The sequence below is a fragment of the Aquila chrysaetos genome, chromosome 10, assembly GCF_900496995.4.
Source record: "Aquila chrysaetos chrysaetos chromosome 10, bAquChr1.4, whole genome shotgun sequence".
In the NCBI taxonomy this organism is placed as follows: Eukaryota; Metazoa; Chordata; class Aves; order Accipitriformes; family Accipitridae; genus Aquila; species Aquila chrysaetos.
Window position 1 is genome coordinate 23,949,595 of NC_044013.1, and position 23,034 is coordinate 23,972,628.

Genomic DNA, 23,034 nt, shown 5'->3' on the forward strand with positions numbered 1-23,034 from the left:
TGCATACCATATCTTCTCTATCGTATCATTTATGTGTTGTAGTACTTTAACCTAGTGCATGAAATCATGTATAGACTTAGTAAATATACTTTTAACATACGAAATTCCTTGGGAATCTCTTAGTATTTCCTTTTTAGGAGATTAAATATAGGCTTTGACAGTTAAACCTGATTCTTGTGATTTTATTTTTTGCTGAATACATGGCTTGAAATAGTCACGCCAAAATTATTTGCTTGCTTATTAACACCTCTTAAATTTCAGTGACTAATGAGAGATTCTGTCCCCCAAATGCTAACAACCTACTACCTTAGGCAACAGGGGACATTTTTTTTTCTAGTATAGATGAAGGAGGGACTTAAAATGGGAGATGAAAGTTTTGTTAATTCCAGATAAGCTATTTTTTGAATGTTATAATCCAAACTGGCTTTCCTCTAGTGACTGCTTAGGAGACTGTCATGTTATTTTTTCATACACAAGATGTTCTAAAGCCTTTTATTTGGATGACAGTAGGCAGCATGCTGACAAAGGAATGACCATGCGGTGTAGAGTGACCATTATTCTCTCTACCATTGCTCACACAGTTTTGAATATAACTTTTTATTTTAAGAAAATAATGACTCTGTGAGAGATTCTCATGTTACTCTATATTCACTGTGAAAGATTCCTGTGCATTAACTACCCAAAGCTGATTTGGCTTGTAGATGTTGCCATTGTATCCCAGTATCAGACACTAGCAAGTTGCTATGAGCATTTAAGTTTTGTAATAAATGATTTCTAAGCATCTCCTGCCCAGTATTCAGCTGTGTTCTGGATCTTTGTCCTTTAGATTTACTAACTTGAATTTCTTTCAGACCAGCTTTTTCTACTTTAGGCCAAACATCTTTCATGTGGCATTTCCACTTGCATTTTCTTTCTCCGCCTGTCTGGGTCTGCTGCCACAGTTCTGTGATGTCTGCAGATATGCAGAAAACTTGTGCATTAGTTCCTTTCTTCTGATCACTGCAGTGACACAGGGCTAAAATAATGTAAACCCAGAATGCTGAAAATGACACATTTTCAAGTGACCAAGAATGTGCCCTAGGTGTACAGCTGTTTCACATGCAAAGACATGAGTCAGATACAGCCTTTTTAGACAAAACCCTTTTGTTATACTGAGAACACATGTAACAATAGCCTGGGGGGGGGGAATAATAGAACATTTGTTGTTTTGTGAAGAGGGTTGGAAACAGAATCTAAAGATAAAGAAATTGAAAATTAAGATATTTAAAGTCTATTTTTTTTTTCCACTGCTGCATAGGGTATAAAAACGTTTCTTTAAGACGTTTCAAGACAAGTGCCTTATCCATATTGCACACGCTGTCCATAACAACTCCATGTGTGACAAGAACATGAATATTGTGCAAGTTGATCAACTATAATCTGAAATATGTTGGTAACTACTGATTGAGATCTCTTTACTCCCACTGCTAAATACTGATGTTGTATTTGGAGGCATTAAAACACAAAAGGGAAAGGAAATTTGAAGTCAGGAATTATAACCCTACAGAAAAATTCTGTGTGGGCAGATTTCATTGAAGTCTATTCATAGATATAGCAGAAATTGCCTATACAAGACAATTTTTAAGTGCTTGGGGCTTTATGCATGACAGACACTTCAAGGCATCATTATTCAATTGGAAAGATGGCAGCGCAGTAAACAGATCTTGAAGTTTCTGGAGTGTAGCCCTCTGCTCAGTCTAGTAAATCACTCGCATCATAGTTGACTTATGCTTTACAAAGACTGCACTGGATCCTGTAGAACAATCACCTAATGTTGCAAGATCCAGAAGAAATAGCTCTTTTCTAAAAAACATTGTCTAGCCTTTCCAGGCACAAACCTGCTTGTCATCAGTGAGGCCAACTAGCGAGCCAAGGTTTGAATATCTAGGCCAAGACTCTCTGGAATATTTAATGTCAAAACCGCAAATATTAGAATGGTTTGAAAAGGGGCTTTTTGCACTACTGGAATTCATTAATACTTCATTTTTCAGAAATATATTTCAGTAGCAATGTAAACTTTAAACAAAACAAGACAAGTGGCTCAGTGTGCTGAACTAAACATTATATAGGACACGATCCATAGAGATGTTACTGTCTTTGTACGATCTGTACACTTGCCTGATAAACCAGTTACTTTCATTTGAAATCTATGGGCTTTTTTTTTTTTTTCCAGGAAGAAGGGAAGTCAAGTGAAGTTACCACATTCCTGCGGTATGAAGAAGCAGCATGATGTTCAGAAACAATGCCTGTAGTACTGAGCAGCCTTAAAAGAACTGGTTAAAAGCAGGAAGGGGAATTATTAATTGATACACTCAGCAGACGGGCTGTGAAGGTGTCTGACACACGGTAGGCGAGATTTCTCATTAGCTTCTGCCCTTCCACTGAGATTTGCCTAGATGTTGCATTGCATGCTCACCGTTCCTGCAAAAATCCCATTTGCTGAAATAAGTGGGGAGATCATTGTCCTTCCCATAAATTTCCAGTCAATCCATATTGTGGGTGGTTGGTTTGTTTGGAACAAACAACTAAACATCCCCTAGATGTTTTCTAATCCAAATTTAATGAAATTTTAGTGCCTTAAGAATTGGTAAGTGAAGTTGATGAGGAAGTAAATCCATCCATCTTTCTGTTTTCAAAACTGGAAGAACTGGAAAAATGAACAGAGGAAAATAGACAAGACTAATAATACAGCACGATTATTAGCATAGGGATGTTAAAATATGCATAATGTGATCATACTCTTTGAATGCGGACAAGAATCTGCTATGTCTTGCCCTATTTTCATTAAAGGCAGTAGGAATGTAACTGCTGATTTCAGTGGGTGGGGATGGGGCTAGCTGCACGCAGAAGTTAAGTTGTTTCAGTACTGGTTACATTCTACCTTGCTTTTCTTTGACTGCTTCTTTTAAGCCTTAGGAAACCACCTATCTTTTATACGTACTAGTTTCAGTGCAATTATTCCTGACAGCTTAGCGCCGAGACTCTTAAAATGAAGATGCATCACGGAAATCATTGGCAAGGCAATAAGCTGCTATAATGAGGTCTTCCCTGCCGATTTCCAAAAGCCACTTGGGGAAGGCTGCTCTTTGACGAGCCCTTGACCGTGTGAACATAGACGACTGCCTCGTTCACCCTTCTGAAACACGGCCCTAACTTCCAAGCCTGGCCGCGGGAAGAGGTGTTCGGGTCTGGGTACGCCGCGCGCAGCAGCAGCCGCAGCTTCCCGGAGCGCCTGCGATGCTCGCGACTGCGAACGAGAAACGCACTCGGGGAGTGCCAAACGAGACGGGGGAAACGGAACTAGTCCTAAACAAGCGGGGCTGGGAGGCAGCGGAGGCTGGCGAGCCCTGCCGTAGCTCGCTAAACGGGGTTTTCGCGGGGGGCTCCGCGGCCCGGGCCTCGCAGCAGAGCCCCGGGACGGGACGGGACGGGACGGGACGGGACGGGACACCCGTCCGGCGTGGCCCGCGGCGGGCAGGCGGGTCCCCTCGCCACTAGCCCCGCAGCACCGGCCGGGGGCGCCTCGCCGCCGCCCCGCGGCCACCTCCGGCCCTCACGGGAAAATGGGCCCGGGAGCGCCCAGAAGGGGCGGGGACGCGCCGCGCGATTGGCCGCCGCCCGCGGGTTGATACTGAAAGCTGCGGCCGGGTTGGCGGCCCGCGCCAAAGGGGGCGGGGCGGGACCCGAGGGCGAAGCTATTGCCTAGGTAACGCCCGGCACCCCCTCCGTGCCAGCGGAGGACGCAGCAGCGCGCGGCGCGGCCGTTGCCGGTGGCGGCGTGAGGGAGCAGCCTCCCCGCTAGCGCCAGCGCTGCCGCGCTGGCTGGGGGGCGGCGCAGGAGCCGGCGGCGGCTGCTGCTGCCCGGGCAGGTGGGTGTGTGCGGGCGGGCGGCCCGGGAGTCTTGGGCGGCCCGGGAGTCTTGGGCGGCCCGGGAGTCTTGGGCGGCCCGGGCCGGCTGTGCCGCGGGGTGCGCGCCGCGCTCTGAGGGGAACGGGACGCGGCGGGATGGGACGGAGCGGGCCGGGCCGGCGGGGCACCGGCGGGCGGGCAGGTCTGCGTGGCGGTGGGGGGGTGCGGGGAGGCTTCCTCTCGGCCGCCACCGCCGGCTCGTTTCGGTCCCTCCCCGCCCCGCGGTGCCGAGCTCCGCAGGAAGAGGGCACTTCTCGGCCGCCGCTCGTTGCGACACGGTAGTTGCTCAACCGAGCGGGAGGCTCTGCCCTCTCCCCGGCGCGGGGGAAGGTTTCGGCGGGCTGCGGCCGTTCGTCAGCGGCGAGGGGCCCGGGGCGGGCGGCGGCGGCCCGGCGCCGGTCTCCGGCCGCCTCGGTGGAGCGGGCGGGAGCCTTTGTGCGCTGCCGTGCCGCGAGCTGGCGTTGCGCAAGAGCGCGCGGCGGTAACGGCCGCCGCAACAAGTGGCTCGCGCGCATCCTGCGCCCTCGGGACGGCGGGTCGTTGTGCAACCGGCCCGGGGCTTGCTGCGCCGCCGCGCTTGCTCGGGCTCCGGCGCGGCCTCTTGGCTCCCGCGGGTCGGGCGCGGGCGGCGTCCCCTCGTTACAGCTCCGGTGCGGGCCTCCCTCGTGCCGCGGGGCCGCTGGGCAGCGGGGTGGCGGGCGGCGGAGCCCGTGCGGCCCCTCCCCAGCCTCGGGGGCTCAGAGCGGCGCTTGGAGGAGGCTCGGGGTCCCTGGGTGTTCAGCGCCTTTTTCTCTGTGAGGTTTCGCCGGAGAAGCTGGGTCTTTGCTTTAAGCCTGGTGACTTTTATTTTTTTTAATATATTTTTTTTCTTTCCTCAGCTGGGAACTCTTAGTGATTGCTATGTGATTTTAAAGTGGCGTTTAGATTATTCGATGTTCCTGGCTGTTTTCAGCGAAGTTTCTGAGCACAGTTTTCCTTCTGAACCACAGGAATTTGTATGGAAAAGCAGCTTTTATGAAATGCATTTCCAGTCATATGCTCATTCTCTGTGCAGCCCAGAGTGGGTAGTAGGCAGGATGATCGCTTTGGCAGTGTGCTGTCGTCGTATGCTTTCTTAACAGATAGCTAAACTCTTCCACAGATGAGGACCTGTTTTTGTGTAGGGGGGGAATAAATCTTCATTAGTCCCGAAGAGTTCCTGAAAGGGAAATGGAAACCTTTCATGCCAGAATCGCTGGTTTGTCTAGCTCCAACGCATGTGTGCTTACAGACTGATGCTGGATACCTTCCAAAATCAAGAAAGCTTAGGGTTTTTTTTTTGCCAGAACTTTGTGCATTTACAGGCTTTTCTTGACACCAGATACGTTGATGAGTTTTGTTCATTTGGAATTGACAACTGCAGCTAAAGTAAATGTTACGTACTTTCCAAGTCAACACTGCTGTTATACTGTCGATACTGAACTTTATTCAGGCTTAGGAAGTTCTTGAAGCTGGGCATTACTAGCAACCCCAGTAACACATTCTTTTTCTTTTCAGGACCATAGTTTAGGGTTCAAAGTTACATGAATACGTGAAGGATGTCATAGAAATTTCATCGGCCTATGGTTTGCAGTATTACCTAGAGACTCCCACAACTGTAGGTCTTCAAAGATGAATTAAAAGGTGAAACGAAACTTTATAATACACTTGCTTTTAGGAAAATTGCAGATAAAGAAATATCAGATATCCATACACTTGTCAAAGGGTGGCAAAGTCTAGTGGAATGCATTAAGATGGCTGAGGAATCAATCACCATTTCACTTGGAAACTTTGATCTAGAAGCTTCAGTTCAGACTGATGATGATTTTCCAGGCTTCAGAAGTTTCACGCCAGCAAGCAGTGCTTTTCAGAAGAGTGAGAGAAAGAAAAGGATTATTGAACAAAAATTCTATGGGAACTGTTCTTTTGGCCTTTTTTAAAAGAATTTCCAGGATATCGGTAATATCAAGAATGTTCTGTTGCAGATTGACTTGGAAACATGTTTGAGTGGGGTTCCAGCCTGTAATTAAATGCTTTTTAAAAATTTTTTTACAAGGGAACTTCCTCCATACCTGGTCTTAAAATATTTTTTTTTTTAATGTCTATTTAAGTATCTGTTTTTCTTAAATAAAAATCACTTCCGTTAAGTCAGGTTTCACTTCCTTGGAATAGCTGATGTCACAAATTTGCTAGTTCTCCAATTGTCTATAGACTTTTGGCAGAGCTCCAAATTCTAGCGTAGGAAGCCTTCTTAAAAAAAAAAAATTATCTTTGATTCTTGTGATATAATAAAGAGAGAATGTATCCTGCCTCTTCTCCCGGATTTCAGTACTTCGCTACTCCTTTCCCTTTCTTGGAAGTCGAGTCAATAGGCTTGTGAAATGTTGCAGGCTTGTTTTTTGAAGTTTGCATAAGTCTGCAGTATGCTCTATTTTGCAAATGTGAGGTTTAAAAACAAAATGCAATAAAAATACAAGCTGTGAGAATGCTATATATATGAAGAGGGTGCAGGAAAAATACTAACTTATTATTTAGAAGTTGGGTGGAAATGCATGCTGGTGTTTTGGCTGTTTAGCTCAAAAGCTGGTATTGTGTCTCAATGACTAGAGGCACAGAGTTCAAGGAGCTTAAGTGCGTTTTCATAGATCTAAAGATACACATGGAAGCTTTCCTCTTGGTTCTCTAGAAGTTGCTACCAGTTAACTTACCTGAAAATAAATGTGTGGGTTGTTGGGCTGTGGAATGTGGCACTGTATTTTATGCAAAGTCCATGGGACTGCTTCAGTTTGAGGTGGGCTTTCTGACTTGCCATACTTGGTAGCAGCAGAGTGTCAAGTTACAAAGTTTACCCTTTTTCACAACTGCCAGTTTCTGTGAAAGCAGTCCAGGAGAGAAAAGTCTGAAATAAGCATCATGTACACAGTTAACGCAGAAAAGCTTGCTCGTTTGGGTTTTTTTAGTAAATGTGTGTTTGTACTCAAACCGATACCCTTGGAGCATTGACACACATGGTGTTATGTACTATATCTCAAATCTCAGTTCATTTGCCTCAGAATATGAGGACTTCGAATTGCAGACAGCTAAAAAAAAATCAGTGTCTGAGTGACACTGTGTTTTGTGTCAGTGCTGTTAGTCCTCACAATTACTCACCATGTGAAAGTTTCAGTGTGTTCTTTTTTGGTAAATACATCAGATCTGGTGCCAAAAATCATCTTGCATTAGAAATTTAACAGCTTTTTAAAATTAATTTTTAGAAATAAGAGTAGTAACTTGTAAGCAGGTGGTTTTGCTTTGGGTTGGTAAGGTGTATACAAGTCCAGAATTAACAGCAGGTAACAAAGTGGTGGTTCTGTCAAAAAACAGATCAGAGATTCTGCAAGGTTAAGGTTACATGTATTTGTATAATGCCTGAAGTACCAGTTAGTTTATGTGCAACATTGACCAATCTGTTTTACAATCTGTCAAATTTACATGGGTAAATCTTTATATCTCAACCTTTGGTGGAAATAAATTCAGGAATGTCGTTCCATTTACATATATTAGAGTTGCAGAGTGAGGCCCTCGTATGCAAATGCTTGTGGATATGTAGCTACCAAAATAATTGAATTTACATACTGGCTTCAGAAGATTAGAGAAACAAATAGTGACACTGATGTGTCAGAAAAAGCTTCCTTTGAGAAGTAGGGTTGGAGCAATTATACTGTCTCCCACTGATAATTTGGGGGGGCATCCACATTGTTTATTTGTTTTGGTTTTGGCAGTTTTAGGTAGCCAAAGTTTAATTGCTAGCATGCTACAGAATACGGCATTTCATAAATTTGATTGTATCCCAATAGAGGACCCAGGCTGTCCTCAGGTACCATCTTTGCTGCTTCCACTTCATGGCTTTGGCTGTTGATCATGGGGGGGAAAAATGTCCCAGATATTTTCCAGTTGCATTAAAAGGGGAAAAAAAGAAAAAGCGGGGGCGAGCAGCTGTGAGAACTTCCATTTCTCAATTTCTTACCTTAGATACTCTTGATGTAAAATTGTGAATTAATTGAACTCAGGAGTAATTTTCTGTCTTTGGAGCTAAACCTACATACGTAGAAATATTTTTTGTATTTACTTTGAAAAGACCATAAGAATTATGAATACTATAATTTTTCTCTTGATGCAAAATATACTTAAATTACTACTCATAGCTTACTTTTGTGTCTTTCAAAATTGTCAAACTTACATATTTTTGATAAGTAGTGTTGCATTAACTTTTCACTACAAAACTGAATTGTAAAGGGTGCTCTTCTGTTTCCAGAATATCTTGCTATTGTTTGCAATAGTTATTCTGATTTTTAGAATAGCTTTGTGCATTCTGCATCAAAATGTCTTAAAGGAACTCCATCAGAAATACCAGTGTCTAGTTTTATGCTTGTGTAACTTAACTACGTGTTGCTGTGATGCTGAACAGTTTTACTTCCCATGTTAAATCATAAATGATCTCCAGTTTTTTTTACTTACTTTTTTTTTTAACAGAAAATTTGAACAAGTGAGGTATAGTTCCTTGAGGCAGGGGTGGAGGGAGTTGACCTGGTGGGATAGATCTGCCTCTAAAAATGAAGTGCTTCTAAGGGATCATGAGGAATTGTGAATATTGCACATGAAATAGCTCTGTAAATACACTTTCCTCCTCCAGAAACTGTGATGACTGAATGGGAAAGGTATGACCTGTAATGGAAAAAAAAAAAAAAAAAAAAATCTGTGTTGTGGGTTTTTGTGCCTGTATGTGATGGTATCTTTCTTCTTTGCATGAGTTTACTTGTAAGAGGGGAAGAGGTGACAACCTGGTGATTTCTAATTTCTTTTTATGAGACCCAAGTAATCAGTGTGTTCTCATTACTATGTTTTGAAGTTCACTTTCGGGGACTACCAAAGGTTTTGACTGAAGAGTCTAAACTTCTTTTCACGATGTTCTTCTTAGGCTTTTGTTTCCGGATTTCTTGTAGCAGAAAGCAGAAGCTTTTGTTCATGCATTAATTTGGAACCGATGAACGTTTTTAAGTGATGTGGAGTCAGTTAGGAGCTTGCACTGTTTGCTTTCACTTTGGGTCATTCCTGTCCTCCCCTTGCCCCCAGACGCCATATATCCACTGGATTAAAAAAAAACCTGAGAGAGGATTCAAAGATTATTTAGATGACATCACTTTTGAGTTTGCATCAGCTGGCAGCATATGTGCAATAGCTTGTTTGGATAGTAGGGGTAGATAAATAATTCTGTGGAACTCATGGGAGTGTTTGTGGCTTGTGTTGTCAGTTAATAAGAAATAATAACAATCTTAGTGTGGCTTTGGTTTTATGATACAGTATTGTTATGAAGCATTTGCTAATTTTCAGTGTTTCTGAAAGTTCTTTGTTGTCTGAATGCACAGAAGGTATCTTTAATAAAGCAATGAAATATTTAAAAAATAAGCATAAGAATAGTCAGTTGTTTATGAAAGCTTTTGTGTGGAATGCGCAATAGCCGGTGTTCTGTAGGGTTGACCTGACATCTTAAGAGGCTCACAGTCTTGTTGTCAAGTGGTTTTGTGACAGAATTAATGTGGAAGGCACACTTGTACGCAGCTACAGAGTACTAGAAGCAGTTTAAAAATCAGAGTAGGTAGAGGGTTTGGAGAATATTGTAAAAAACCTCTAGAAAATAGAATTACTGGTAACATTTGTAGTGCTTGAAGTTCTTGTGGTAGCTATCTGTTAAGCAATGCCTTTTTTATCTTTCGTAAATAAGGTGCTTGAGAGATGGATTTTGATACTGTTGTGTCATTTTATTTTCTAAGAATGAAAGGCAATATTTCAAAATGTGCTATGTTATTTTCAGTTAACAATTTGATGTTCATGAGTATAGAATGTTAATAACAGAAGAATATAAAGCATACCTGATTTAAAAAATGGATTACATTTATGTCACTACAAATAACCCCCAATAAGACTGCTTTCAAGTACTGCAGTATGATGGTTTTCTGTCAGTGATGTGCATACTGCTCTTTAGTGTTGTGTTCTCCAGAAGGCCGTGAGTTAGCCTGTGGTTTGTATATACACACACGGGTACAGACACACATACGCACAGAGGAGAACCAGGTAAACAAAGGTAAATGTTGTCAGTAGAAACTCAAAGCTAAGTGCAAAGTTGATGTGGCAGAAAGAAGCACATAAAATGTTATTTTAAAATTGTATTGGGCACTGTATCCCCTTCCTGATTGGCTTCATGCTTCAAATTCCTTCGCTGGTTTTGAAAAGCACTTTGGTTGTTACGCCTGTACTTTTTTTCACTTCATCCACCTTTCAGTATTTCTGGTTTTTTTACTTTTTTTTTTTTTTTTTTTTCTTTTTGTAGTCTGTTATTAAATTTACTACTCTTGGCTTATTCCTTCTCCCCCGATCCCATATTATTTCCCTCCCAACCCCCAAAGAAATTAAGAACCTGTGTGTTAACCATGAGCAAGTGTTCACTCTGTTAAGTGTCTTGTCTTTCTAGACTGCTGGTTCTTGGAGGCATAGGCTAGTGTTCCTTACAGTGCCCTGTGAGGTCCTGTCCTGAGGATGTGTTTTAGAAATTTATGCTTTACAAAGTACGATATTCTGTAAAATGAAATCTGCAGAAGAAAGGACTCTGTTGACAGCTGTGGGAGGGGAGAAAACCAGTAGTCACAGATGAGGTCCAGGCTAGGAAACGAGTGGACTGCTATAGTAAGGGCTCAGCAGTCTGGGACTAGAGGTGTACCACGGAGATGTGGGGGTTGGTGTGATAGAAATCATGATACTGAGAGGCCTGCTTTTGGATCCTATATGTTTCAATGCTTGAAGGTGGCTGGCAATATTGTTTGTTCTCTGCTGGTGTTGGGATGTTGCTGGTTTCTTCCCCCCCCCCCAGATCCCTTTTGGACTTAAATGGGTGCTGCTAAGGGAGGCAAGGCCTTTGGGATTCTCTGTTGTGTGTGGCGTTCTGAAAATCATATGGGCTTGGAGTATTTGTATTTCTAGCCTTTAATGCCGAGTGTCTTCCTTTTGTTTCAGCTGATACAGGGGAGGACCTCGGAATTTACTATATAGTTATCTATATGCCCTGCTAAGGATGCAATTCAAGATGCCAGTGAAAATATTTAAGGAGGGTTGTCCGAGTTGTAACCAGGGATCCTCTAGGTGAAGAAGAGTTAGTGCTTGGTATACAGACAGCAGTAAAACAGAGATGGTGGATATATGTGTCTGCGGTCCATATAGACATATGAAACGGTAGAATGTAAGTCCTGTTACTAATTAAGACATGTAGACGTGATGTTTAGGGACATGGTTTAGTGGTGGATTTGGCAGTGTTAGATTTATGGTTGGACTTGATGATCTTAAGGGTCTTTTCCAACCTGAAAGATTCTATGATTTTATTCTTTCAGTTTTCTTATGCCAAGTTTGAATGGAAGTTTCATGGGAGACTTATGTGCACCATGACATTAGGATTGAGCCATAACATCAGGAAGTGAAGAACGCTTGTCTGCGTCTGCTGAAGTATTTTAAATTGTTTACCCATAGTAATAATTTAAGTGTGAAGAGGTGTGTGTATGTGTGTGGAGAAGAGCTGTCTTGTTTTTCTTTTCGTGGGAGGACTGTATTTGGGAATCTGTGATAAATGCTGACTGGAAAGTGAGTAGTACTTTCTGAAACCTCTTGCGTGAAGAAAAGCATTATTAGTCTGGTAGATTGTCAGCAGCAAATGGTATGTCAATTTTTGGCACAAAACTCTTGCTAGCAAAAAAAGACTTTCTGTTGTTAATAAAAATGAGGAGGGACTGATGATTTGTTCTCAGCAGGGTGATATTGTTCAGCTTCTTTTTAATATCCACATAAGACAGACACAATGCTTTTGACAGTAGTCCTTTTATATTTTATTAAAAATAAAAATAAAAAAAATACTTTCTAATATACTGATAATCTGCATCCATCTACATAAGTGAGTTTTTTTTACATAATAACTTTATTATGATTAAAAACTATTACGAACTATGTATCAGCTATTGCAAAATTTAAAATGTTATTTAAAGATAAAGAGATACCACTGGTAAGATGTGTATGGAATATGGTGAGCCTTCATCCTAGGCCAGTTTTATTTCCCCAGCACTTTGGAAGTACTGTTGTATGTCTACTACTAGTGGTAGTGATATAAGGAAGTCATATTTTTTTATTAAAAATGTTTATTTACACTTGAATTAGGTGATCTCTAGCTATGTTGAAAATTTTAGTGAGTTCAACATAATGATCTAACTTTATTTTTTACCTGAGTAATAATAAAAGCATTTCTCTTTACTGAATTGTTGCTTTAAGTGTTAAGGTACCATTTTTTTTAATGCTCAGTGTGATTCTGCCTAAGTTCTTAGAGTTCAGCTAACCCAAGTACATAAAAATTGTTTATTTTTATATGTCAGTCTGTTTTGATAACTGTAGTAATTTCTACTTCTTTTGGGTGCTGTAAATAAATCTTGTGTATGAAGAGCTACAGTGATTAAGAATAGCAGAAAAGTACTGCATAAAAACAAAAGGTTATTTAATAGGAACTGTATTCTTCAGTGAAAACAAGATTTGCAAGCATGTGAAGATGTAACTTAAAGTTAGAAGTAATGTTAAGACCACAATCAAGACCTCTCATCGTAATTTTTCATGTGTATTTGTAGTAGTTTCATCAAGATTTGCAGCAGCTCTGTATTTTTTGAAATTGAATGCGCATATTGGGTGCTTTCATAATTTCTGTCACTGCAAATACACTGGATTACGACCCACTTTGGTTTGCTATTCACCACAAAATGAGAAGAGTCCCTATCTACGTCTACTTTTTAAATAAAGAACTTCTCTCTATTTTTTCCTTTACTGTATTTTGTTTAACTTGAAAGATTCAACATTAATTTGTTTGAGTGAGAAATACTGTGGGTAAAGCACTGGCTAAGGTTTTATAATAATTAGATTCCATTTCCAAGCGTGTCACACAGCTGCTGTTTGAGCTTAAAGTTTGGTTATCATGGTATGTTTTCATCTGTGCGTTGGGGATGAGGTGGTTACTTTTTCTTTCTTTGGTGTCTTTGCTTAGTACTTTTCTTGTGTTTATGTCCTTGAACATTCATAACGTCAACTGTCATGGACCTTAAAGTATGTGAGATGCTACTTTAGGATATATGCAAATGCTTAATTGAAAAATACTTTGTAGCAGCTACGGTAGTTGAATAGCAAATAGGTTTTATGTGCTTTATATTAGGATGGAGAAAAGGTAAATGTATTTTTAAGTGGCCTCATTTAAGGGGCCACCTTTAATCATCCCAGCTGATGCAAAACCTCACTTTGTCTAGTATCTGAAAATGCTTTTGTTGAAAGAAAATCTCCTTTATTGTATTAAAAAAAAAAAAAGAAATTATGCCTAAAAAGTAGATAGAAGCAGACTGTAGTGCAGCAGCTGAAGTACTTTTAAAGCATCATATTAAAAGATAAAATCTCCTTTATTGTATTAAAAAAAAAAAGAAATTATTCCTAAAAAGTAGATAGAAGCAGACTGTAGTGCAGCAGCTGAAGTACTTTTAAAGCATCATATTAAAAGATTAAAAAGTTAGAATCTTTAGTGTATTGTTGTCATGGGAATAGAAATTTGAATGATTAACCACCTTCTATTTATAGCTGTTTTCTCTGAGTTAATATTCCTGTTCCAGTTAACTTCTAAGTAAATTTTATGAGAAGGCCGAGCAATTCTTGTCTTAATCTATCACTGCAGCTGATCATTTTAGTGTCCTCAAGTTACTTTGTTTTTACTGTGATTTTCACAAATCATGTTGCTGTATTTTCAGATTTATTTGTACTTTGATAACTTGTCAACTTTTATTGCGTGCAACTACAGGATTGAAAGAGGCCTTCAGCATTTGGTGTCTCCTTTTGTCTTCCTGTCACTGCTTGCTGATTTTTAAAATACTGGTAGATCACTGCTTAAGGCTGATCTTCTGGAGTTATTGGCTCACGAGAATGAGGTGCAGGCTGTGCGCTCTATACTGATAAAGCTCAAAAGAGCCAGACCTAATATATACCAATTATTATGAAAATTTTCCACCCTCTTGATGCCAAAAGTTGCTTCTTCATTGTTAATTTAATTGATGCTTGTTGACCAGGAAAGTAGCATGCTACTTTTACTGTGGTTTTTAACTCTATTTGGGGAGTAATAAAGGGTTTCCACCTATGTAATGGCGGTTTTCTTGAAAAACAGGCAGTGTGGTTGGTTAAACCCCTTATATAAGAAGGAGTATTTGGAAATGGCAGCATTCCTGAAACTTTCAGCTCAAGCTTCTACGTTTTGGTGATTAACCTGAAGAAAGATTTTTTGGGGGTGTGGTGGCAAATGAAATGGTGTAAGTGTTTTTTAGTTTTCTGTTTTTCTGTGATGTACTTCCCCCCCCCCCGTGATTTACTTGTGAAAAGTCAAATAGGATTACAGAGGGGCTTTGCTTTCTTTCTGACTTATCATGGGAGGGAATTTGAAAGGAGTTACGGCAAATATTTTTCAAGTCTCCTCGAGACTTGTACCCTTGGTAAATCACTCTTGCTGTCAAGTGTGGTAGTGAGAAACCTTTATCATGGTCAAACCATTATTATTTGTGTGAAAACTGAAAAGCCTTTGCTTTCATTTGCAAGAGTCGCTTCTTTGATTTCTGATTTTATGGCATATTTTAAGAATTGCTTTCTTAACTACAAATGCTGCTGTTCAAGTGCTCTTCTACAGGCCCAGGCTTATATACCTTGTATACTACTACTAGTACTACTACTGTTGTTTGGAGGTGAAGCAGCATGCTCTGGAACAGAAAGTTGTTCTCATGTAGTCAAAGTGGTTGTCAAAAGAAAGTAAGTCTCTCTAGTCATTTGCTCTGGAAGGAGGAGGAGCTCGTTCTCATTTATCAGAGCGAGCTTTTAGGTGCCTATTGCCAGAAACTGATGTAAATATTGATCTCGTAATTCAGTGGTAGCAGGAGGATAAATACATTCTCCAGAATGCATCTGCTGCCTCCTCTTCTCAGTCCTTCCACATCTTGCCTGTGAAAGTGTCAGGGAACATATCCTTTTCAGTCCAGCCTTTGTCAGGTTCCTCTTTAGTCTTGCAGTTTTAGAGACGTTACACAGAAAGTTAAGAGGGTTGTAGTTTATTCTTTCCATCTTGCTGTTCATAGTTCATCTCAGTGTCAGGAATTGCTTTGCAATTTGATCATATTGAATATAGAATTATTCTTAATCTGGTTAGAGCAGTTATATTCACCATAGGATCTGTGATACTAAGGGTAAGAAGTTGTTCACCTGTGTTAGAGATCTGCCAAGCAGGTTGCTTGCTTTATGGAGGAGGCTTATTTCCCAAGTATTTCTGTGCTCTGCCAGTGCTGCTGTCACATGGGGTCATAACTGTTGCTACTCTTTTTGCAAAATTTGCTGAGGGAAATACACATGGCAATGTACTGAAAAGGGTGCTTGGAGCAAGTTACAGCTCTAGTATGACTATAGCTCTGTTCCTTCTCAGAACATAGAAGTAAATTTCTCACTGCAGTGTTCCCTGATGCCACAAAAAGCTTTTACTTCTGTCAGAAATAAGCCTGTAGAAAAGATTGTTCTTTAATGAAAAGGTTTCAGTACATTAATGAAGGAAGCTGAAAAATGCTGTATAGTCTGTTACTATGCTGAGCATTGCAGCTGATGAAAATAGAGGTTTTTAGGTTGGGTTTTGTTTGCTTGTTTGGATTTTTTTTACATCAAGTGTTTCTATAGTTTTCAGTGATACATCTAAAAGCAGTGTAAAACATATAAATACTAGTCAAATCTGACTTTTGGATCCAAATCCAGATTTGAACTGTTGATTTGATGAGAGGGAGGTCATTTCGGCTTTTTGGTGTGGTGTGTGGGTTTGGTTTTTTGGTTTTTTTTGTTTGTTTGTTTTGTTTTGTTTTGTTTTGTTTTTTAACCTAAGCACTACCCTGCTTCTAGCCTGGGAGTGCAAATTTAGGGTTCTTAAATTATGTACTATTATGAGTTGTCATGTTGAAATTACGCTTGATATTTTTACTTTTGGCGGGGGGACGACACCAACAAAAACCAACCTCAAAATAGCCACACAAAACCGACCCAAACTTCCATGAACAGAGTCTGGTAGCTTTATACTTGTTGAGCTATTCTTCCTGGTTTTGATACGTATTAACTTTCATAAAGAAACACGATTAAGTTTATTAATATGGAGGGGAATTTTGGTTTTTTTTAACAAAATCAAAATTGTTGGTGATACTAGGAATTGTTTATCAGCTCTGGGAAGACAGAATCTTTGATAGCCACACATTTTTTTCTTGTTAAATAATGGATGTACCAGATGATTGAGAAGGTTATAGAACTTTTAGGTAGAGGCATTAAGGGAAGACAGTCTGTCAATATATATTGCATTGCAGCTTTTATTATATTAAAGCAAAAATAGTTAACAAAAGGGATAAAATAATCTTGCTATAGGTAATAATGTAAAGGATTATATTAGAACCTGGGAATGTGATTGTTTAATTTTATATTAGAAAATTTGGTCTCAAAATCACTCCCAGATACATTCTATATTGTAAACTGTACACTGATTGTTGTTGTACTGCCAATCTTAAATTCATATGTAAGGGCTAGAAGGAATAGGGATATCGTAAAGCTTCTGTCATTTCAATGTTTCAGAGGAAGTGTAAGAATTAAACCAAAAGCCCAGACTTTTATTCAGGCTTGCTATTAGTTTTCTGTTCAGTTTTGCCTGTTTTTCCCCACCCATTTAAATGCATATCAGGTTTGCTGTTGAGCAGCTAATAGGAGCAGGAGGGTGGCTGTCCTTGCTTTCTTCAAACTCTGCTCATCTTGCTTCCATGTTCCCCTAGTGATGCTCTCCCTTTCTGTTTTGTAACACAGTTGAGGTTCTTGGAGGGTTTCCGTACACACACCAAGAACCTGAATTTGCACTTTCTGGCATATAACTTGCAAGTCCTTTGATAACACCCCGAGTTTTCAGCACTGGAATATGAGGCAATAGAAATCTCACTACCTGAAAGAGGGGGGAGTAGGGAGCAAGACCAAATTAAAATGCAGTGTTTCATTACCTAAAATAGCTTAATAGATTTCCTTTTGAGTGTTGGATATAGCTGAAGGTGTAGACTGCATTTATTAGATGCTTGAATTTTTCCTTCTTCAGCACAAGAAATATTCTTAATGATTGCTTTTGATTTCAGATAGTATTTACTATATACATGATGTTAGTGATGACATACTGTTGATATTTATTATGGGTAATATTTGGAATCAAACAGCAAGTTGGACCGCAGCAGCATCTCTTTGAAGTATACATAGCTAGACACTACTGTGTTCGTTCGTAATCTTTTGCAATCCACAGTTTGCAGTTTGTTTTAATCGTAAAGAACAGAGCCTTTAAACTGCTATCTGGAGCAGAGTGGGAAGTAGCTTCACAAAATGGCTCATAACAATTAGTTACTGAAAAATTAATTGCTTAGTCTTGCTATATAACTCTACTAATGTGTTGTCATTTATATACAATTAAATATGCATACAACAAAAAGCAGAATTTGGGAACTAAATAGAAGTAAATTTGCATAGTTTCACCATATTAGGCATTTAACAGAATGTAAATGGGAAGTGAAACATCAGCATGTGAAAGTAGTGAAGAAAACAGACTGCACAGAAGAGATCATAAGAAACAAATCACGAGTAGTCCTATTAATAATGTTTCAAGTAACTAAATAATTGTGATAAGATCTTTGCAGAGCCAAGATGAAGACTCACTGGTTTATTTCTCTGTCTAAAATGCAAGTAAATATTCATTTAGTAAGTTTTGGGTGGAACCAGTAGGGTTTTTTGCAGTGTTTTTACATCTGTGACACACTAGTTGAGTAGAAAAGGCATCAACAATTAATGGCTATATCCAGATATCCTGAATTCTGAGGAAATGCCTAGTCAGCAAGAGCTACGCAACTTAAGTCTTTCAGAGTGTAAGCCAATCGGAGGGAAATCGTGGAGAAGGACTTCATAAACTTTAGAATGTCTGAAAATGGCCTTGAGCTCATTAAATGAATATAAGATTTCTTTATCAAAAAATGATGTTATAGAGGTAATTTTGTTCCTCAACAAGTCCTTGTGTTCTGTGTTATGCCCAATAATTAACTTACTTTTGTTTTAAAACCTACTTTTAAAGCTATGGGGCATAGTTATGGTGTGATAGAGGACCAAAAGAACCAGTGATTCACTGACATCTCACAGGTATAGGAGTTGCTGTGCTGCTGGCAATTAATGCTCCCCTCCCTGAGACTTCTGTTTTCAAATACTACTTTAGATGTAATGAAAATCCATGCAGAATCAGTTTTTTTTTATTATTATTGCTTGCAATCTGTTTTAGTATTCAGAAAGATGAATTTTAGCAGTATGACTGCTGAGGGTGTGCAGTGATTGCAGACCAGTTGATTGGCAGTTCGTTAACTCTTGCAAACATCTCTGTAGATGTCACAAGGGCTTGTGCAGGGTGGTGGATTTGTTTGCACCTGCCTAAACTACTGCTCAGTGGTTAAGTCAGCTCAGCCTCAAGCCTATGAGCTTCACACTCCGTGTGTGTGTGCACGCATACGGGTATGGATTTCTTGGAAGAGGAGTACTGCTCTGTGACCACAGCTTCTAATTCTTCGCTTCTGTAAGCCAGATTTAGTGAATCAGATTTAGAAAAGCTGCAGCACTGGCCTGGAGGTGTAAGTGATTTGTGGGCTCTGGGAGGAGGTGGTAGTAGAACTTACATCTTCACACAGATGAGTCTGTCACCAGCTTTGGAGCTACTGAACCAGTTGGGTAATCACTTGTGCCCGGAACTGGAAATGAGCTGAAAAGTGTTACTCATTTGACTGCATGTTTATGAATCAATATAAAGCAAATCTAAGCACTTGTTTGTGAGTCATCTGAAATCATAAAAATGCTGCTGTTTTTATAAAATGGTCACGTGCAGCCTAGAACTTTGTGCTTTTTCAATTATAGAGTACCCTCAGATCTAGTACATTCTCTAGCCCCGAATCTCCCCTAGGATGTTTTGGTATTCTGCATTTGTCGTCGTAAGTTATCAGCACTGGCAGCCAGCCCTCTCTAATACTGAGCGCATTTGCAGGGTCTCCCATATACAGAGACTTTGCTAATCTTGATTTCAGCACACTGCTCTCAAATCAGAGAATGATTGGTTGCCTAACAGAATGAGAGAGGAAAAATTTGCCGTCTACTGGAGTCTTTTTTTGTTAAGCTTCATTAACAGTGATGTGTTCCCCTTCTGCTTTGCCCAGAGGCATTTCTTTTGAAGGTGGCAGAGCAGAAGAGAAACGGTTGAAGCATTCTGGGAAAATAAAAATAAATTATTTTTGGTTAGATTTTTGTTTGTTGATCCTAAATTGTGCAGGTGATGCCTTGCCATCTGGAAGTATCTGTTCTTTGCTCCTTTAGTGGAAGGTCCTTCATTTTCCAGTGCCAGTAAGAACCCTAAGTCTGTTGCTCTCTTGCTGACTTTATTGTAAGGACAAAAGATTGTCATTTGCCTCACAACTTCAATCGTATTGAGTTCTAAACTACAGTGAGTAGGAAGATTACTGGGTAACTTAACCCTGAGCACCATCAGGATATATCACTGTGAAAGAGGGATTCCTGGCCTGCCCTTCCCCCCAACCCTGCTGAAATTAAATTCAAATGTCAGTAACTGACACCCTGTTAGAAATCAGTATTTTCAAAATAAAGAGTTGATGAAAACTTGCAAGATCTTTTTAGTATTGTCTTACAGTTCTAAACTGAGAGGAATTCAGTAGGGTGTGTACACCAAGTAAAAAACCATCTGATTTATTGTAAAGCATATTATTATGTGCTTGTATGAGTATAAATTTCTTTTAAACAAGCCTGTTGGACACTGAAGGGGATTTGAGAGAGGTAAGCCATAGTTTAGTGAGGCTTCTCTCTGGGTAGAGTGAACATGGCTACTTTAGAGGGTGATTCATAGCAGTTGAGTACAGAGCTCCTGCTCTGAATCACCCACTGAATAAATATAATTATGATGTTGAGTTCTTCTTAATGAAGACATGTGACTGAATTTAGCTTCAAGTCATGTTTCTAACTGTTATCCATTTAACTTAAAGAATAACACTGACCCACATCTTTTAGTTATTCATGAAAATGCTTTGTGGTCTTTTTTTGTCCCTCTTAAGGAAAAGGAAAAGCTGTGAACTGACTTGTAGTTCCGACATAGATCTCTTTTTGCAACTCATTTGGCTTACAGCTTGGTATTCTGCAGTTTCTGTCTCTGCTTATTTTTTTTGTTTTTATTTTCTGTGGGTGTTTTTACGTGATGCGAGCTTATAGCTATATGCCTGTTTTGTTTTGGTTAAAAGATTTCCTACGAGATAGATGGGTTTCATAGAGCAATTGTGTTCTGCATTTTAAAGTGACAGGTTTCAGAAAAGGTTGAGGCTTTTTTTTTTGTTTTTTTTAAAAGGATATTATTGTTTTTTGACCAACCACCACCACCTGTGAAAGTAGAACACAGGAAGAACACTGCTGTGTGTATAGCAGCACACTGTCCATTATCAATAAAATATTTTGTCTCTTGATGTTAGTGCAGAAATAAGTGCCGCCTTTAAAAGGTCAAAACTGGTCTCTGCCATTGAAGAGAGTATGGGTACTGCATAATTAGGATGGTGTTTATGTACAGTTTTACTGTTTGGATCAGTCTGCACAGAACACCATGCAATATATAGGAAATAATTTTTTCAGATTCAGACTTTAACTTGCATTTTCAACATTTGCACTAAGATGTGCAGTATGTGGAAGTCAGAAGTTGCTGTGATTTAGTCAAATGTGCACTTCTGCAAGTTCTTCTTTTTCTCACTATTTTAATTCCTGAACTTGGGTTATAATGGCTTAATTACTGATAGTGAAAGTTCTTGAAGAATTTTGTGCCTATTATTGTTGAAATTTAGACTGAGGAAGGAGGGAAAAGAATGTTGCTTTATATTTCTCAGAATTTTTTTCATTTGAAGATACTTGGTGTATTTACTGATGGTTAATTCTCTTGTCTCAGACTCAGTGAAATGGTGAGTTTCTTCATTGCTGAGTGGACGCTACAGCAGCTAATCCAGCTTGACATTCATGTGTCCAATCTTCAGTGCTATTGAGAGCATGAAATGCACGAGACAGCTTTGAGGTAGCTGAAGATGTGAACCAAAAGCTATAAAATACTCTAGCTGTATGTTTCTCTATGTGTCGCTGTCCAAAACCTCTGCTACTGCTCTCAGCGCTGGTCCTGATGACTTCCTTGGTGCATCCTTCCAGAGTAGAAGATTTATTTGCGGAGAGGAAGATACTCAAGAAACTGCTATATCATATCATTCAACCCACTCAGAGTTCCTTATCCTAAAGCAAACCAGGAGTATCCTCTCTAACAAATGGTTTCTTTGTGTGCTCTGGCAGAATTCACAGAGGAGCCTATCTGATGGGTCTAGAAATTGTTATAGAGTGGAAGACCATAGGGCCACAATTAGCCCAGTAATTTGTGTGGCATCTTATATTGCTTATGAATGAATTTTTCTCTTTTCTTTTTTTTAATTTCTTTTTGTTTCTGAGTGGCCTACTTCCCTGGCTTATAATTGTTTCTGTTTTACATTAGATGCCACACAGGAGTTTTAGGCAAAAGTTTCTTGTACATTTTCCCCCTTTCTTCCCTTGTGGTACAATTTTTTTTCATATATTCATAAGTGTTTCTGTGGACGTAAAGAAGTCTAGAGGGTAGCTATAGAACTGTAGAAAGTTTTACTGTATTGTCACAGGCATTTTGATTGCCACCACACAATTTTGATTCCCGAATTATTTAATAAGATTGTTAATGATTTTTCTAAAACAGTTACAATTTGCATAAAAACAGTATCTATATAATAAAGGTGTGACAAAAGGGTTCTCAAAAATGATTATTTTACAAAATACAACTTCTCATGCAGGAGCTGCAAGCTGAAATGGAATAGGATCTCTGTTAGGTCCCTGGTGGTACTTTCCATGGAAGTGGTATGAGTGTGGACCCAAGGGCAAATGCCCAAGGTGGTTTTGTGTTGTGTTTTTGGCTGAGCTCACAGTCAACAGACCCCCATGAAGGAGGCCCTGCTGGTAATGTCCAGGTGACAGTTTTATTTTTTCCCACATTCCCCAGAGAGATGCAGTGGGGAAAAGGTGTGTGCTCATCAGAGTCCAGTTTGTGTTCACTGCTTGAGGCAGTTGCTTCAAGTCTTTCTGGTCCTTACTCTGTTCCCAGAAATTATGCTTGCATGTTTCTTATGTAGTTTGGAGTTCTCACTACCTGTTTATAGTAGTGAAAAGGCCTGCAGCGTTTGTACCTTGGTCTGTTAGGTAAAATAGTCATCAGCCTTTGAAAAATTTTCCTCTAAGGCTTTGAAGGTAGAAAGTGTACTGGCACATGAAGGGTTGACCATGATGTGATCTGCAGTTACGCTGATAACCATCTCTTGTAACCTCTGTTTGGCTGTTATGAAAAACAGAAAGGTTGGTTAGCTAGAAAAATAAAGCTGCACACTGTCATCCTGTAATGAAGGATTTGTTTCTAATGCTTGAATATAGGAGTGGGTAGTTTGTATGCATCAGAAGTGTTTTAAGGTCTGGAGGGCTAGCCATTCCCCTAGCTATGCTCAGTGTAGGGTTGCTTGCAGAGGACCAGGAGGAAGCCTATTGTCAATGTCATGTCTGAATTGCAGTGGAGATGCAAACTACTGTGAGAATAGAGGGGGAAATGGACAGAGAGCTGTAGGGAAGCGTGCAGAAATCTATCAAGCAAGAGACTGTGGAGAACACAGGAACTGATAAACTATGACAGGAGCTATTCACAATGTACTGGCTTGTAAAATGTGTACAATTTATGGACCCTAGATATTTTCTGGGCTTTATGCATGTGCTTAACCCTCAGATTGGATGCCAGTGCATTGACTACTGTGCTACTATGTG

At 40.0% G+C, this 23,034-nt stretch overlaps 1 protein-coding gene across 9 annotated transcripts in view; it reads left to right on the forward strand.

Annotated features, from left to right (window-relative positions):
• PIK3CB (phosphatidylinositol-4,5-bisphosphate 3-kinase catalytic subunit beta) overlaps window positions 1-23,034 on the forward strand; it is a 117,180-nt gene that overhangs the window by 27,112 nt on the left and 67,034 nt on the right. For 5 of the 9 annotated variants that reach the window (XM_030028249.1, XM_030028250.1, XM_030028251.1 and 2 more), the window contains exon 1: window positions 3,779-3,908. The gene's annotated coding sequence lies outside the window, so the exon portion shown is untranslated. Of the gene's footprint in view, window positions 1-2,212; window positions 2,386-3,778; window positions 3,909-23,034 lie in introns of those variants that run through there. The other 4 variants (XM_041127036.1, XM_030028245.1, XM_030028246.1 and 1 more) reach the window with 1 other exon arrangement.